Source organism: Pinus tabuliformis, chromosome 6 (genome assembly GCF_031772625.1).
Source record: "Pinus tabuliformis cultivar Carrire ecotype Pingquan chromosome 6, CPIR1, whole genome shotgun sequence".
In the NCBI taxonomy this organism is placed as follows: Eukaryota; Viridiplantae; Streptophyta; class Pinopsida; order Pinales; family Pinaceae; genus Pinus; species Pinus tabuliformis.
The window spans coordinates 1,227,047,413-1,227,063,564 of record NC_142292.1 but is presented as its reverse complement, the minus strand read 5'-3'; positions in this window follow the sequence as shown (position 1 = coordinate 1,227,063,564).

Below are 16,152 nucleotides of genomic sequence, written 5' to 3'. Positions count from 1 at the left end.
AGATGACAGTTCTCAGTATGGCAAGTTAACTTTTCCATCAAGTCCAAAGGGGGAGATCGTTGGCATTATGATATAGGTGTTTTCCTTGATGGCAACTTACTAAGATGACAGAACACAGTTCAGGCTCACAGAATAAAGAAAAAGAGATACACGCAGGTTACCCTTGATAAAGTAGCATATGCATGCGGGTTAGCTGACCAAAAGGTGCGTATATGTATACACACACTTTCATGCAAAGGAAGGCACGTACATTGGGTTTTGGTCCATGGTATTTGGACCATGGTATTGTGATCCATGGAATTGGTCCAAGGTATCTTGTCCGACGTGTTGACCCCAGGTATTTGGTCCAAGGTATTGGTTCTAAGTGATTTTGGACCATGGTATTGAGTAAGGCCTAAGACTATAGAAGGAGGAGAAGATCATTAGGTAAAGGCACTCAAAAAGTCTTGAATATCTTATGAAGGATGAGATCTAGTATGCAGGTTATGGGTTCATAATGCTTTGCTTGATCTGGGCTAAGGAGGCATCTCAATGGTTGATGGAGAACAAGATCTAAGGATAGATTAGGATCTAATGGATTGGAATGAATCATCTTTATATGGTTTGATCATGCTTATTCTAGATCTGTATACTAACGCATGTAATGTTCTATAAATATTATGATCTGGGTATAGCTCAAGTTTGGAATAGCTGCAAATCATGAATGAATATTTACATATGTATACACTGGTTGACTATGATAAAAGCGCGTACATACGCAGGTTAGATACATCTAAGTAGCGTATACCTTATGAACTATGATGTTTGAAGTTACAGGTGGTTCTGGTTGTTGATGAGTTCTGATGACTGTTTACTGGTGTCAGTATTCTGCATATTCAGTTTGGTTAATTGTGTTTAGCTTCAGTGTTGATGGATGAGATCTAATAATGGATCAGGATCATAATGACTTATCTTTATGTGATCTAATGGACTAGATCTGGTTGCTAACACTCATATTAGTCATTTCAGTTAGTTGTTTTTAGTCTGGTCACTTATTAGCTAGTCGTATATTTTATCCCTAAACTAAATTGGTCGTTTAAGTTAGTCATTTTTAGTTCGGTCACTCAAAATTGCTCAAATTTAGTAGTAATTGACTTGAAATAATTGCGGTGACCAAATTTTTTAGTCACCTAGTCACTAATTTCATCATTTTCTACTAGTGAGACTACACTTTCTCCTACCACCTCGACAGCTTCACAGGATCAATAGCAAGTTGTGCAAACCAGTCCATCTACCACAAAGGAGAAAGAAAAGAGCATATTTGATACCTTCAAGGAGATTAAATTGAGAAATGAAGCTTTGAAGATCAATACATATAATCAGTTATGGAAGCAGATTCCCAGTTCTCAAAGTAGATTGTTGTCAACCTTTGACTCTAAGAAAGGAAAAATGCAGATGGCCTTTCTCCAAGCACAAATCCCATAGCCCAAGGCAGCATCAGACTACAAAAAGACTTCATTTGAATTTGATATAAAAGATATACATCCCATTGATCAAATGGAGATGCACAGACAAACTGGTCAAATGATTTCATCCACACTCACTAACACTACTATGAGTTTGTCCAAATTGCAAGTTTCTTTAGCTAATGTTCAATCACAATTAATGATGGAGAAAGTCTCTTCACTTGCTAAAGACACAAGAATCAAAGCTTTGGAGGACTTGATAATCAAGGTAGGATATGATCCTTCAAATATCAATGTTGCAGAAGAGATCATAAGAAAGAAGAATACTGACATAGTAGCATTGAGAAAACAGTTGAAATTACCAACCACAGAAGACCCTCTGGCCAAAGACATTGAAGAAATAGAGTCACAGAAGACAGACATGATGAAGCTCATCATGGAGCAGAATGTATAGTTGAAACAAATGGAAACAGAGATGGAAAAAATAATCAAAGAAAAGGAGCAAGCTGCAAGAATGTTTATTGTCCCTTTGGAAGCTATACCTCTTACATCAATTCCTACATCTACATCTTCTACAACAAACACAGGGAATACTGCAGACCAGCTGGCTAGCGTAGTGGAGTATATGTCTCTCCAAACAGAATAAATTAAAAGATTACATGCTCAAGTTAATGTTATACAAGACCAGAAGGAAAGGACTGAAACTTTCCATGTAATAGAGCTACAGAGAGCTCAGAAGTAGATACAAAGATGACATTAGTCCACAAGCGAATCCTCCATTGGCCACACATTGGGTCGAGTTAATGAAATTATATGGACCAATATGATGGAAGCCATGGATGAAATCTGCCCATGTATTCAGATTATATTTTAGCAGAAAGAGTTGATTGAGAAAGCTAATGAGGCCATTTCCACTATTAACAATGAGTTGGGAGATATGATTTCCACAGCCAACAGCATCATCAAGTTTCTAAGTTCCAAAAACATATATGAGTTGGATGATTTGGGAGTAGATGACAAGACAGAGACAATCTTGGAAGTGAAGAAAGTTCTTACAAAGACAATTTTGATTGTGCAGCTTAAAGAAAAATGTCATAGTTTGGAAATAGCAATCAACACATTTTTCAACAAAATAGAGGCATTAACAAAGAGGGGTCTGCCTTCTTTATTTGTAATTAATGACAAACTAATAACCAAGTGTTACACAGCATTTTGTCACTGTCCCTGTACTCCCCGTTCCTTGATCCTTGAGGACCTCTACAGTGAACCCCGCATGCTTTGCCTTCATAAAGAAACTCCCATTATGTCCCTCTTCATGAGCAGATCATTTCCCTTTTGCACCATTTCCCCTGAAACTTCTGTTTTTCCCAATTTACAAGGTAGGCGCTAATGACATTTTTCTCCCCCGTGCTGATGTGCAAAGATTAGCACTATTCCTCACATCGATCAGTGCAACTGAGTTATGTTCCAGTTGCACCAGTCCTATTATGGAAAGTTTTTTAAATTAGAGTTGAAGCTTCCAGCTATAGAAGCTCCGTAATGGAATTTTGGTAAATTGTTTGGCCGGATGGGGTCGAGGATGACATTTTGGGCTCCTTTCCCCTATAATTATGGAACTACCTCAAGGAATAAGTCCTTCTCCCATGAGAAGAGGATCCATCTCCCATCCATATTTCCTATATAAACCTCCCTTCTTCCCAAGCACAAGCTAGTTAGAGTGTTGGTTGAGTGTGAGTATACTATTTTGATTAGACAAGCAAGCTATTACTAGTTGTAGCCATCTAGTTGTGTGAGGGAGAAGTGTGTTTGGTTTGGAGTGAAGTCTAAAGGGAAGAGCCTTTAAACTATTGTTGTTTGAAACCATCATGGAATGCTAGCAGAAGTGTAGGGGAATATGGTCTTGTCAGAGGAAGACTGCGACGTCAAGACGAATAGTTGTAATCTCTCTTTGATATTAATATATGCAACTATCTATTGATTTCCTACATGTTTTGTAATATTACATATTCGTGTCTTGATTCTTCTTGACTCATTAAGTAGGTTGAATTGCAATTTGTATATTATCATGTTTGTGTGATGTTGTTGTTTACTTGTTTTAGGAGCTTGAAGAAGTAAGCGAGAGATTGTTGGAGCAAGCAAGCGAGGACATCATCAAGTAGGATAAGCGACCAAGAGGTAGGCCCTCTTGATTGATTCTAACCTAAGGAAATCTTCAATAGAATGTATCTGTTGTGGCTAGACCCATTATCAGGCTAGAGGAATTCATTCATGTCCGCACTTATAATTTTACTTCACCACAAATTGGCGACTCCATTAGGGAGATCCCATCTTTTGTTTGTTTTGGATTTCATGATTTCGTGAGAACTTTGCTAGTTTCACGTTTTCTCTTTGGTTATGTTTCTTTTCTCCTTCTTACTGGCCTAAGTCTAAAATTCATAGTAGTAGATCTGGTCCCTGCTTTGAATTTTTTTTTTTCCTTAATTCCTTCCGACAATGCATTTAATTGACTGATAGTCATGCCAACCAGCATGGATTGCGGAGGAACAGTCGCATTGAACAGCGTCTAGTGCTTATTTCCAATTAGGCAGTCGTGTCGATCCCTGTAAGTGAAGATTAGGGCTAGATCCCAATATTGACCAGTGTGTTCTGCTCTTGCATTTTTTACCTCGTGAGCCCTTTTGGTTGTTTTCTCCTTTATTAGAAAGCTACTTTTCATTTGGTTTTTCTTGCTTGTTGGCTTGTCATCTTTCTATTCGATTGATCGAGTCATTTAATGGCTAGCGACACTAGGGCATCTAGCTAGTCGCCCATTCAGCAGCTTGTGGACTCATCAATTCCGGTTGTGGGTGTGTTTGCTCCTTTTATTTTATTTTTGGTCCCTCTACTTTGACCTCTTTTTGCACAAGTTTGAAAAAGTTTTGTTTACTAGTTTGAATGTCTTTTTCCAGCATAGATTACATTGTCGGTCTTGTGTTTGGTAAAGTCGGTGTTTCATTGATCTGAATGAACTTATCTTTTCATGTTTGCATTTGCTTAAAGAGCTCATAGACTCGAAAATTTTTTCATTGAAAGGTTGTATGCGAAAAGTTTGTTTCATTGTTTCATAGGAAAATATGAAATTCTATTTTGTTGCATCATTATGATTTGCATCTCTTAAAAACTAGAATTGCGTCAGCATTTCAAAAAGGGAGAGAATTTTTTTCATTTCGAAAGGACTAATAGATAAGTGCTTGTCAAGAAATTAGGAATTGGAATGTATTTTTCATTAGTTTATTTTTTTGAAAAGGTGAAGTAGTGAAAGATCATTTCATTTTTAGTTGCTTGATTGTTTTCATTTGATTGAGTAGTTTCACGCCCCTTATCAGGAAAGGAGCGATAACGAGGAGGAGATCACGAGGAAACTTGAGGGGTGAAAGCATCAATAGGACGAGGGACGTGCCTAGCTATTGGGGACATCCTGGCTAGCTACTCTGGTCCAACATTTGCATAAACAAAAGAAATGTTATAAGAATTCATATACCAAAAACAATTCAAAGACATCAAGATCAAAAATTTAATTGATACCTTTTTCATCGAAGTCCTCTCCATCTAGTAAGGGCATATCCGGGTCTCCATGGAAATCAGCGCCGTTGTATGGCTAGTCCTCCGCGATGATATTCTGTCATCGTAGCCATGAGAAGAATGTTGATCGGTATGACATATGCTGACCCCCAGTGATCCTTGGCATCAAATGACTCCAGCGTGCCACCTGCGGATTGCGTGGCATAGGAGGATCAACCTCATTCAACTGATACTAGAACAGTGGCACTCATTCCAGGAAGAAGGTCACAAGTACTGATCTGAAGACAAATTTCTTTAGATTCCCTGCCTTGGCCTTGGACAACTGGCGCTTGATGTTCATCTTCATGGCCTCTGCCCAGTTGAAGATCGTAGGAGTTGTGTAGTCAATAACATAAAGGAACTTCGACTTGTTAGTCTCGTGTTTTTCCAGGGACCTCGCCACTCTGTTGATAGTTAACAGAAGCACCCTCAGTGTCAAATCCCATACACTGGAAATCTCTATCTTCCCACTCCTGGATTTTAGGGCCTCAAGACAATGTTCGGCAAGCAGGGAATATATGCTTGCCCCAATTAGACATGACCCATACAAGTTCACTGGCTCACCTCTGCGAGAGTCCAGTGATGAAGTAGAGTTGTCAATTCCAACTCCTGGTCCCCAATGACAAAAATCTCGCAATTGATGTCCCAAAGGCTTATCAAGTATCGAAGCAACTCGGGTTGGGCCCACATCCCTGGTGTAAGGAAAAATTTGAGGAGCCCGCAAACCCTCAAAGCCTCCCGCAAATTTGGATCACTCAATGCCTGGGTGTTAACATCTCTGTGTTCTCTTTCCTTCCAATCCACCATTTTCAGCAATTTCTCTCCTGCAAAAGCCATTTATTTGAGTCAATCATCAATTTTGGCACATAAGATTCAAGTTTTAGTGGTCAGTTCTTGAGAAAAAATTGTTTTTCCCTATCCACAATGCTGGCATGCCTGTTTTAGAAATAGTCACACCAGTCGCCGCGAATGGTTATGCAAATAACCCTCGGTTAGTGCGATCCCGTGCCCAGAAATCGCGTCGGCCGAGGGCAAAAGTTTTTCTCAAAAACCTCCCTAAAAATCCTTTAAAAATGGCTAAAAACAGAAATGAATAGCATGAAAATGGAGCTCAGGGCTTCGGCTGTTACCTGGAACTAGCGACTCGTCGATTGACCTCTCGAATCTCCCACAATCCGCTCCGGAAAAACTAGGGAAAAAGTGGGTAAAAAGTCTTCACTGGAAAGGTAAAATGGTAAATGGTAAAAATATATTTGTTTTTCCCCTTTTTATTCATTTTTCATGAAAATATCAGGTTTTGTAAATGTTTTTTGACCTATTTTGCCTCAAGGACTTGATAATACACTTTTCCTTACTTGTGCAGCAACAGGTGATGGATGTTCGACGATGACGATGAGTCACATTTCAGCTCTTTTCTCGACTCGTTAAACTCATATGAAAAGATTTCTGAGTATTTTTCCCTTTTTGACTCGTTAAAGAGAATAAAAATGGGGGGTCCGCTTTCAGCTCTTTTCTAACCCTTTAAAAGTGAAAATATGGTCAAGCCCTTGTCGTTTCGAACTCGTTAACGGATGTGAAACATCGTGTGCCCAGTATAAGTTTATCCCTTTTTTGGGCTTGGAGGCACTATTTACAAAAAAGGTACTCCTCGACTAAAATGGTCAAGCGGTTCTCTCAAGTATTGTTTTCTACCTTTTTGGGCTCGAGAGACACAAACGTACGAAAAGGGACCATGTGGATTTTTCTTTTACGTGTCTTTTTCAAACTCTCTAAACATGAAAAAGATATCGAGTTGCACCTTTGTTGTACTCGTTAAACTATTAGATGACATTGGATTCGTTACCATGACGAACACGAGCTTCTCCTTCCTAGGGCTCGTTAACCTTACTAGGTCGGATTCATCCGAAGGATGAACTTACAGTGCAAGCATATGTTATCCCCTTCAAGCTTGTGATTTAAAAATAATTGGGGTACTCGCCAGAAATGGTGGGGGGAAATTTGGAAATCTATCGAGTTGTGTCAGCAACTTACTCTTGAACATGACACTCTTTGCTTCGTGTCAGGTTGGGACATCCTCCTTTGCATCATTGACCTTCCTGGGTTTGGGCCGTTCATTTTTTCCTTCCATTTGATCTCTGCCACGTCATCATGACCACCAATCCTATGGATCCAAAAGCTACCAAACTTCCAATTATGTCACCAATATGTTCAAGAGTCGCCCTTCTATAGTTATACTTACCTATGATTCTTTATATCATCCAAAATTATTTTTCATCCTCTCGTCTCGCATCGATGATGTGGGATTCATTATGGCCCTCCTTCAACACAGTCGCTTTCTGTCGACATCAACTCATTATCCAAAAAGTTGGCTGAGAGACTCCCTTCTAGTACCTTGGAGCTTGCATGCCTCAATGGAAAGTTCTTCGCACTCGACAATAAGTTCACATAATTGACTTTCGATCGAGTGATTTCATGGGTGTTCAACTTCAAATCCTGTATTCACATTCCGTGAATTGTGCTTATAGTACCTTGAGGGCCATTGTCATTATTGGTGGTTTCTCTCGCACTTGTTAACATTTTACATCATTGACTGGTAATCAAGTGACTTTCTAGCATGTTCAACATCAACACATCTATTCGCATGCTAGGATTTGTACTTTGATCGGGTTGTGTTGGAGCGCAAGACCCTAGACTCAGATCACAAAAGTCTAGGTTGCAAAGTGATGTGACATGGTTATGATGATATGCATGTCTCTTTCAGATGGTTGGTTACGACCAGACCATGAGTTATCATATGTGATCCTTCTCATTATTAGATGGCTACGACCATACCTTGGTTTCATTATGATCCTCTTTGACGGATGGTTGCACCCATACCTAGATCCATTTACATGATCATTCTCTGGATGGCTACGTCCATGCCACGATTCATGTATCATTTGACAGAGATCTCAGTTTATGTATATGTATATGTACTTGCTTACAAGTTTTCTGATGGCAAACCGATTCCTCGCATTGATTTATAAAGCATTTCATCCCTCACTCTGGTTCGGCCTTCATGCTTTAGGGGGCATTTGTTACAAATCATTTTTTCACTATCCCTGTACTCCCTGTTCCTTGATCTTGGAGGATCTCTATAGTGAACCCCACATGTTTTTCCTTCATGAAGAAACTCCCATTATGTCCCTCTTCATGAGCAGATCGTTTCCCTTTTGCACCATTTCCCCTGAAACTTCTGTTTTTCCCAGTTTACAAGGCCGGCGCTAATGACCTTTGTCTCCCACGCACAGATGTGTAGAAATTAGCACTATTCCCCGCAACGATTGGTGCGACTGAGATGTGTTCCAATCACGTCGGTCCTGTTATGGAAAGTTTTTTAAATTAGAGCCAAAGCTTCCAGCTCTAGAAGCTCCGTAACAGAATTCTAGTAAATGGTTTGGCCGGATGGGGTCGAGGATGACAGTTTGGGCTCCTTTCCCCTATAATGATGGAACTATCTCAAGGGATAAGTCCTTCTCCCATGAGAAGAGGATCCATCTCCCATCCATATTTTCTATATAAACCTCCCTTCTTCCCAAGCACAAGCTAGTTAGAGTGTTGGCTGAGTGTGGGTATACTATTTTGATTAGACAAGCAAGCTATTACTAGTTGTATCCATATAGTTGTGTGAGGGAGAAGTGTGTTTGGTTTGGAGTGAAGTCTAAAGGGAAGATCCTTTCAACTATTTTTGTTTGAAGCCATCATGGAATGCTAGCAGAAGTGTGGGGGATCCTGGTCTTGTCAGAGGAAGACTGCGACGTCAAGACGAATGGCTATAATCTCTCTTTGATATTAATATATGCAACTATAGATTGATTTCCTACATGTTTTATAATATTACATATTCGTGTCTCGATGCTTCTTGACTCTTTAACTAGGTTGAATTTCATTTTGTCTATTATTATGTTTGTGTGTTGTTATTGTTTACTTGTTTCAGGAGCTTGAAGAAGGAAGCGAGAGATTGCTGAAGCGAGCAAGCGAGTATATCATCAATCAGGATAAGCGACCAAGAGGTAGGCCCTCTTGATTGATTCTAACCTAATGAAATCTTCCATAGAATGTATATGTTATGGCTAGACCCATTATCGGGCTAGAGGAATTCGTTCGTGCCCGCACTTATAATTTTACTTCACCACACCAGGGAAGATTATATGAGGAAGCTTAAAGACATTGCAAGGAATACTGCTAAGTTTACCAATGTTAAAGGTGCTATGATAGGGAGAACTTTTTTTGAAGTTATCAGTAATGATATTTTAATTCAGCATGAGATAAAGCATATTTTCGTGGTAAAGCCCACATTTTCTCGATATACCGAGGTAGATGAGATCTACCGTAAGGAAACAAAAATCACCATCCCAGATGAGGAGCAGTGGGATAAATTGTGTGAATTTCAAGAGTAATGAAAAGGGTAAAGATCAACTACACCCAGCGCAACACCTAAATCGTGGCAACGCAGCAACTATTCTCCGCTAAATAGTTTCAAACGTCCATATCACTTCACCAAATTCACCTCTTTTGGTCACATTAGTCAATTCTGTTATTTTTTAATTAATAATAGATTTCCATGTTGATGCGGAATTCATTGTAATCCTTTTGGAAATTTAGTTTAAATATTTCATTCATTCGAAGTATTGAGGGTCGGTTCCTGATCATTGTAATTTTTCTTATTGAGGATTGTACTTTTTCCATGCTACTGGAGCGTCATTAATACAAAGAATTTCACAGGATTCTTGTGCTGCAATTTACTGGTGATGTTTTTCCTATTATAATATTTGTTTCCATTGTTTTTCTCTACATCATAATCATCTGAAAATCTAATTGTAAAACAAGAAATGTGAAAAATAAGATTTGTTAATTAAACACCTTATTCAAACTGTTTTTACAATCTGTATGTTTTTTTTCTAAAGTCTTATTGAAAAGATATTAAATGCTTTTCAACCATTACCGAAATCACCTCTTCTTCATTTCATAATTCACTTTGAAGATCCAGTAAACGTAACTAGGTTGCCCTGTGATTACTCTTTTAAAACATATTGATGCAATATCCAACTTTATTTCACTCCATAGCCTAATGGAAAAAAAAAATTAATTAGATCAACCAACCAAACCAATCAACCAAATTCAAACAAACAATCAAGCGTAATTATAACTAGCCTAATATCAACTTAAAGAAACAAAGTTAAAACATAAAGAGAGATCCCTCTCTAGAGCTGGTGGGGTTAGATCCCAGCTTCAAAAGTGGTTTGATGTTGTCCTCTATAGTTATTCTACCAATCTTAAAATTATAGAACGATAACAGGCTATGTTTTGGCAGATGTGATATAGACCATTTTGTCACATCTGCTCAATAGGCCTGCAAGCAAGATCATTCACATCCTTTGGACACTTTGTCATCCTCCTTACACAAATCCTTAATCATGACTCTTTCTAATCTATGAGTTTCTTCCTGAAAGTACCTTATTTAAGTCATTTCAAGGACCAACACACTCTGGCTCGTCATTGGCCAGCGCTGACTACCAGTTTTCCCTACTTTGTGCTTGCATTGATCACCAGTAGGTTGCTCAGTGTTGGGGGTGCACTGATTTTGGAAATTCAAGAAAACAAAAAAGAATCTCAATGCTTCCTCTTCCAGGAGCTTCCAGGATATGTTATAACTATTTACCTTAGATAAAATTCTTGAATACTATCCTATCCTACCTTGGATTTTTCATCCCTTATCCCTTGAGCTCATCCTCCCATCAAAAGTGGATCTCGAGCCCATATTGGTAAAAGGATAACAATTCGTGAACTACCTCCTTCACCTATATATTTACTGCCATCCATAGGCAAGGGTTTGGTTTTTTGAGAGTGATTCTTTAGGGTGATTAGAGGTGCACTTTGTGGCAAGGAAAGGACAAGTCAACTTGAAGGAGCTCTTCTACAAGATCAACACCTATTTTTGGTTGTAACTCACTCCATTTCTATTAATGAAAAGAGTTCTTTTTTTCCTATATATGATGTTATGGTTTCATGTATTTAAGTACTATGTTGATCTCTTGAATAAAGTAATTAGATGATGTTACATAGATCTCGTATATCGTTGGCTTGTGTTGTCTGATTATGCAAGTTCTAATTATAGCAATCAGAGCTAGGATTGGAGCATACAATCCAAGCAAGGAGTGAAGCATATGAGAGATTCTAGATAGGCTTCATGCCGTTATCTATTAACTTTAAGGAAAACATTAGTCTCCTTATCTTTATGTTGTTCTAGGTCAGTCCACTAGGCCTAGGGAAGATACTTCTATCCGTAGTCGTAGATTCTGTATAACAAATTGGCAACCATAATAGGGAATGATGTATTCCCTTGGTGGTTTCTTTGTCCATTTTTCTTGTATTACCTCTTCTTTAGACCTTTACTGTCTTATGCAGTCAAGAATAGACCTAGGAAGACCTTTCATTGAGTCTCAATTGCAATCCTTGTGTCAGAAGTTTGCATCCCTAGACCAATGCACCCTCTGGTATTGTGATAGAGCGTTGCACCCCAGTTGAGCCTCCTTTACGCCTGCTTTGAATAGCACTGATGCTTCCTTTGCACCTACGTTGACCCCTATTCATGCATAATTTATATTTTGTCTTGATTTTCTCTCTGATCAGCCTTCTTCCAGCTACTCTTCCTTGAGTCTTTGAGTACCTTGTGGTCTCTCTGAAGCCTCCAATTGGTTTGCTTTTGTTTTAAGTACCTTTGGTAAGGATTTGTTTATATTTCCTTTGTTCTTATCATTAGGTCGTTTGCAAACTAAATTGTTTGATCATTGAGTGCTTAGATGAATTGGGTGTTTTAGTTATTGTTCTAAAAAGCTTGTTTGAATCAGTGATTAAACTTTGCAACTAAGTTTTCTTCATTTTTGAAAATTAAGTGACTTGAAAAGAAAAATCTTTGCATTGGAATTTAGGGTTTTTTGTGTGCATCAACATTGGAATAGTTTCATTTAAAAGGGCATTGTACTTTGCACATTGTTTGCTGCATATTTTTTGTTGCATACTCTTTGTCCCTTCCCTTCCTTAGATAGATTTTCATTGTTGACACCTAATCATTGGGATTGGGAGAATATATGTAAAATAGTGTAAAGAGAAAATAAGGAGAAAAGGAATATGAAGAGACATTGGGGGGTGAAGCCCAAGAGTCTATCCCTCCATGTATATATCAATGAGAAATCTTAATGCAAAATCATGATTCACATCGTGGAGCTACCTCCTAGCCTAACATGGTATCATAACCAGTTCCCATTATTAGCATTTTCTGTATTGTAACTCCTGCTAATTTGTTGCTAATATTATTCATCTATCTCTTATATTCTGCATTGAATTATTTATGTGTTATTCTTATTCTCTAAAAATTTTGAAATGTTGAATTTTCTAGAGAGGTCGAAATGTTGCGTTGACTATGAGCCCATCATGTATTTGGAGAAGCATTGACCGTGATATTGAATGGTATATGTCATTGTGCATTGAAAAATTTTCATTTATGACATGATTCCATTTTGAATACCATTGTAAATCGATTCCCCTCGTTGTCAAAATCTATTTCTCTCGTCTTGTATCTGACATTCACTCCCTCCACGAGCCCCTCACCGCATTCGTAGTCGTCTTGCTAGTTCTCTACACTAGTGAAGTCAAGATAAGAGGTGGCAAGCCTCTACTTGTCCACTTTCTCGACCTAATCGGTCCTCTCCCTCGAGCCTAGGCCTCACTGGCCTCACTAGCCTCACCTGCGCATTTCTCTCAATTGGCTCCGCCCTACACATCGCGCTCCAGTTCACAGCCCATACCATGCTACCATGCAATAGATTCCTTCATACAACGCTCCCATGCCTTGTTTTTGTGGTGGTATAAACCTCACACCCCTCCCACATTGGTGGCATCTGCTGCCATACCTCACATACCTCGTTTCCATACCTCACATATGTGTTAATACCTCCATATGTGTTAATACCTCGTCCATATGTGTTAATACCTACCCACTGGTTAATACTTCCCCCTCATAGTCCCTACCCCAAATACTCCCTCCCCCACATACTCCCTCCCCCATATACCACCTACCCCAAATATTACCTCTGTCCCATATATATCAAATTACAATTTTACACTAGAATTGCATTTTTTTTACCACTAGGAGTGTAATTTTTTTATATATTGGCAACATAATATATTTTTTACACAGTACACAGTCTTTAGAATGCATTCAATGATATCAACTATTAGAGTAGTCCTCTCTGGAAAACAGAACTATCTAGAATGGCTAAGGAATATTAAACACACTCTCATTTTTAATGAGTTGTGGAAAGGAGTTTGTGTAGGAGGAGGAGATGATGAACCTATAAAGCCCACCTCAGATAAAGAGATCGTCATTTGGGAAAACAATAATAGCAAGGCCTACGCCTTGATTGCAACATCTGTAAATGAAGAGGTGAGTCGCCATATTTCACCATTTTGAAATGCTTCTGAAGCCTTACAGAAGTTGAAGGAACTCTATGACTCACACTTTGAAGTTGAAGTTGTCCAATTCATGATTAAATTGTTCAGTCTTGAATTGAAAAATGATTACCCTCTTGCTTTAGCATCAAAAGTAAGACCTATTATGCATGATATTAAAACCATTGGTGTTCAAATATACATTTCTCTCATAGCTTACGTCAAAGCACTATATCCCACTTATTCAAATTATCTTGAGTCATTGCAAGCAAGTGGAAACCTCAAGGAGATTACCTTTGACTCCCGTGACAAAAAGTTTGTTGAGAGAGAGGAGGCTTTTGGGAAGAAGACAACTCCTCAATCTTCTGAAGAAGTTGTGTGTCTTGCACATCGAGAGAAGAAACATGCTCAAGATTCTTCTAGAGGAAGAGGTGGCCAAAGACGAAGAGGAAGAAGAAATTTTAGAGGCAAGGGAACAGACAGTTTCAAGGAGAAAAGTATGATCTTCATTGCATATGTTGCAATAGAGATGGACATGATGCATCCACATGTAAATTGTCTTGGGACATAATTGAGTAGGAAAGCAATGAAGCCAAAGGTAAAACCCATGACAAAGAGAAAGGTAAAGCACCTTAATCCACTCACTATGTTGTGGCACATTGTAATATTGGAGTAACCGAAGACTTGTTTAATGCTTCACTTGCTTCTTGGAAAAATGATTAGTTGCTTGATTCAGGGGAAAATTGCCACATGACTTTTAGAAGATATTTTTTTGAATAATTTGTTGAAAATGTTGATGGAGCAGTATACTTTGCAAACAAATCAAAACTCAAGCCATCAAGGCTTGGCACAATCAGGCTCAAATTGCTTGGTCTTTCAGACTTTCTTCTACATGATGTTTTATATCTCCCATTTCTTAGGAGAAACTTGTTGTCCTTGGTCCACATACACCCGCAAAGACACTCCATTCATATGTTTGATGGCAAGGTTGAGGTCAGAAAAGCATCAGATCGCTCACTTGTCATGATGGGGATAGAAGAAGAAAGACTTATGAAGCTACAAGGTGCCTCTGCTCGTACACAAAAATTCTCATAAATTTGTCATTATGATGAAGGTACATTTCCATCAAGTCTTTTATGGCATGCTAGAGTTGGACACTTAAACTATGACAACCTTTGCTTGTTGAAGAAAAATGGTGTTACTGGTTTGCTTACAATTCCTAGGAAACTTGAGCAATGTGATGCTTGTATTCTAGGAAAGTATAGCAAACAATATTTTCATGGTTCACATTCCAGAGCACATAGAAAAATTGAACTCATTCATTTAGACTTATGTGGCCCAATGCATGTTCCTTCTGCAAATAGAAATAAATATATGATGACATTTATTGATGACTTCACCAAAATGTGTTGGGTTTATTTATTGAAGAGAAAATCTGATGCTTTTCAAACATTTAAGAAATTTCATGCATGGATTGACAATGATGCACAATCTCATATTGGCTCTATTCGCACTGATAATGGAAAAGAATACACTTCAAATGAATTTGAAAACTATCTTCACCAACATGGGATCAAACATCAAACAATTGTGCCTTATAATCCCCAACAAATAGATTAGCTAAAATAATGAACATGACAATCTTAAATATGGTACGTTCCATGATGTTTTTCAAGAATGTAAAATTGATGTTTTGGGCTGATGCAGTTCTATGTGTTGTTTATGTAAAGAATAGATTTCCATCTAATGCTATTAGAAACAAGACTCCTTATGAAATGTGGTATGGCCACATTCCTTCAATAAAGCATCTCAGGGTCTTTGGTTCCACCTGTTATGCCTTGATACCAAAGGAACAAAGTAACAAAATTGGTTCAAGGAGTCATAAGTGTATCTTCTTAGGGTATTCAAATACCTCCAAAACATACCATCTCTATGATCAAGTTAATAAGAAGTTTGTTGTATCTAGAGATGTGATCTTTCTTGAATATTCTAAAGTTGACAATGTTTTTGAGCAACAACTTGATCACTCAGATAGATTTGGACATGCAAAGTTGTTTCAAGAATTTGATAATCATATTCCACATCTTGAAGGGGGGATTCCTATAATGGATCAATCTGTTGAATCTTCTTCTGAAACACTCTCTCCCCCACATGAAGCTCCAACCACTAATGACAATTTGAGTGATGTGATTGATAAAATTGGGAGACTCAATCTTGATCCAATCCAAACTTAGTCAACTGAGAAGCCTGGGCCATCTCAGAAGGATCCTCCAAAATGGCCAACAAAGACACTTGAAAGTGTTCACCCTGATGAGGTTGGAAAGACAGGAACAAGAAATTCAACTAGGCGAAATGGAGGTCATGTAGGCAATTATGATTCACCTATTGATATGGATATTTCTTATGATTGTGAATTGAATTTGCCTACAGATTTTGAACCAATTTCCTTCAAATAAGTCGCTTCTCATGGTGAATGGAAAGAAGAGATGCAAAAAGAGTATGATGATTTGATAAAGAATGGCACTTGGAAGCTGGTTGATCCTCCATCGGGAATCAAACCAATTGGCTAAAAGTGGGTGTATAAGAACAAGTATAAAGTCAATGGCTCACTTGAAAA